We start from the raw sequence: 3,124 nt of genomic DNA, 5'->3' as shown, positions 1-3,124 counted from the left end.
AAAAAGGAATTCATTTCCGATTAAATAAAAAGTACTTGCCGTGTGGCTGGCTGGCTGGCTGGGAGGTGCTTTCTTATCAAACTAGAACGAACCCGAGAGCGCGACGGGGGGGAACATGTTTCTTGTTTTGTGTGTGGTGTTTGTCCCTGTTCAAAAGCAAACAAGAGATGTCTATCGCCAACGCCGTGTAACACGGCGTGCATGTGTGTGTGTTGTGTGGCGCAAGAGGAAGAAGAGGAAGTTATGGAAATGTCATCATATTTTGATTTCCCTTTCACTTGTGTTATCACTAGAAGCGGCGGTATAAATATTGTGTAGTTAAGTGTAAACCAGAAATTCTTCACCAACAAACTGTGTGTGTGTTGGTGTGTGTATGTGTGTTTGTGTGCAATAAAAGTGAAAAATAAGAAATCGATCGAAATATCGTAGGTTGCTAGATTCGATGAAAAATCAACCCTCCCGCTGAAGCAGGGAAAAGCAGGGTCGGAGGGGGCATTTAGACGCCCCGAATTCTATTCCGAAAATTGATTTCGGTCCCTGAGGAATACGCCATCGCTTAAAGATGAGCATCAACGAGCAGCCGCAGTCGCCGCAGCCGCAGCAACAGCAGCAGTCGCCGCCGACCGATTTCAGCTTCAAGTCGAACAAGCTGGTTATCCTGAAGGATTTGAAGGCAAAGCTGAAAGGCTATCTGTTTAGCGTATGTAATCTTTCAGCTACTTTACACCTTTACCTTTTTCTTCGATCGTTGTTCGTGTGTTTGGGTGTTGTTTTTTTTTCTGTTGTTACGGTGTTACTCTATTGTCTTTGGTTTGTTAAGTGCTTTCCAGTAAGAATGCGTACTATAAAAGGTGCCTTGTAAGTGGTTAATTATGTGCCTTAAATCTTGTCTTCTTGGGTCATGGACCACACGACGTCGCCTTCATAGCTTTATGAGAACGGAGAACGTTTTCGTGCCACTGATTTGCAAATGAGTGTTTATTAGTTGACCGACCTGAGGAGACCCCTCTGTTTGGGGCCGCACAAAATGGTTCGCTTTCAAGGGACGCATCGTTTCATAATCTGTTATTTACTGTCGTTCGCCCCCAAGCACTCCTTTACAGTTTAATTACCTTCCATCCTTGTAGAACTTGTGGGATGGTATATTTGCGTTTCGTATTTATGATGGTCCCCCTCCCAATAATCATAATAGTCCCCCGTTGTCGTCTCTTCATGCGTTTGTGGTTCTGAGTGTGGTTGGAAATTCTCACGAGGGTGTAGCGCTACTCGGCAAAAGAATTTAAGGGAATAGTGTATTGTGTATTGGGCACCATTAGCACGTTTCTGTGACATTTGTAAGATTGTAGTTTGTGGTGGTGAGGTGATAACGAAGCCAAATATTTTGCCTAACATAAACAAACTTACAGTTGGGAAGAATCTAGCATCTTGCGGAAGACACAGCAGAAGAAAACATGAAAACAGTGAACCAATTCTTCACCTTGATTGCTAATTGTAACTGCGAAATCTAGCATCTCTGTTTATTGGGAGGATTTTATTCTTTCATTTCCTTCATTATCATCTCTATTCTTCTGGCCAGCAAAACTGAACCGTATAATCGTACATTTACCCCGTTGGATGGAAAAATCAATCCTCCCTCAGCTCGAATGTTTGGTAACAGCACCTGCCTATGTGCGAAGAATGCAGAGAAAAAGGCAGCACAGAACGATTCGAACGGTAAATTGCTCGCTCGCGGGATCGCTCCTCTACGCCCAAGGATCGGTTGATTGATCTTCACGTCTTCCCCCCCTCCGGATCCGATTAATCGATCGGCCACCGTTTCCAGGTGGGGCGTTGAATCGGCCCACTTTTTGAGCCAGACCAGGAAGTCTACGCTTAGGTCAAAGTGCCCCAGTGTGTGAGTGCCTTCCAAAGGTGTTGTGTTTGCTGCTTTTCAACCCAAAATGCAGGATCTAGTAGGCGGCGTGTGGCGCTACGGTTGATATGGGTGTAATGGAATAAAAACAACAACGCGCAACACATCCGGCCCCTACGGAGAGCCAGATCCGGGCCAGATGGGGCGAAAGAATTGAAATCAAATTCCTGCTTCCTCGCGCCCGAAAACACTTCCTCCCTCCCAAAAATAAGGTGGAAGGCGTTATAATTATAATTCACAGCGCCAGAGGGCAAAGCAGAGCAGAGCAGAGCAGCCAGCTTCGCAAGCGTGATTACGTTTTTTTTCTTCTTTTCGGTCGATGGTGTGAGGTACGATTTCTCGGTGCCGCCAACAGGAGGGTTCCGTTAGAATCGGATTGGGCTTTCGGTGGATGTACACGGAGTAAAGCACGCACACACCGACGGTGGACGCAGGCACCGTTGAGTGTAGTTAGAGTACAGCAGTTTTTTCATGCTTTTTTTTTTGGGAGGGGTACCATTTTTGCCCCTGATTGGCACACACTTCAGGGAAAAGGGCTGGGTGGGCGGCGGTGATCGATAAAACTTGGTCTATTTTCGAAGCGCTTTTTCCCCCCCTGGTACTGTCGGGCATGGCTCGACTTTTCGGAGGGGCTTTCTTGAAGCTCATCCTGGGGGAGAAGCGATTGACGGCCTCAATTTGTGTACGGTTCCGTTCGTTTCGTTCGTACAGTCGTTCGTTCGGTTCGTGCCCAAATTACGGGCCTCCCAATCAAGGGTTTATGTGAAATCGATTGCGACTAAATATGTAATTCGGGGCTGGAGGGAGTAGCAGAGGGGTGGTATAGTTTGTTTTTATATACCTTCATTACTTGGCCCCACAAGCACTACGGTGTTGACCAACTTGAGCACTTCAATTCATTCATCCCTCCGTGCAGCAACAACAACAACAGCTCAGCAGTGACCGTGGCCATCGAGTTTCTAGGTCTGATGGTCCCATTTCTGGGCCAACAGGTGCACCACTCTGGACTGGGTGTCGGATGGAAAGTCATGAAATGCATAATAAATAAGCCTAATGGTTGTGTTGTGTTGTGTGTTGTGCCTTCGATTGTAATGCGAGTCGCCACAACCACGCACACACAATAACTGAAGGTTGTTGATGCATTGAAATGCGATTAGGAAAGCGACCGATGCGATGGCATTCGATCAAAGTTGGGATTTCCCATCGAACATC

This window comes from Anopheles merus, unplaced genomic scaffold (assembly GCF_017562075.2).
Source record: "Anopheles merus strain MAF unplaced genomic scaffold, AmerM5.1 LNR4000273, whole genome shotgun sequence".
NCBI classification, from domain to species: Eukaryota; Metazoa; Arthropoda; class Insecta; order Diptera; family Culicidae; genus Anopheles; species Anopheles merus.
This window is presented reverse-complemented; position numbering follows the sequence as displayed.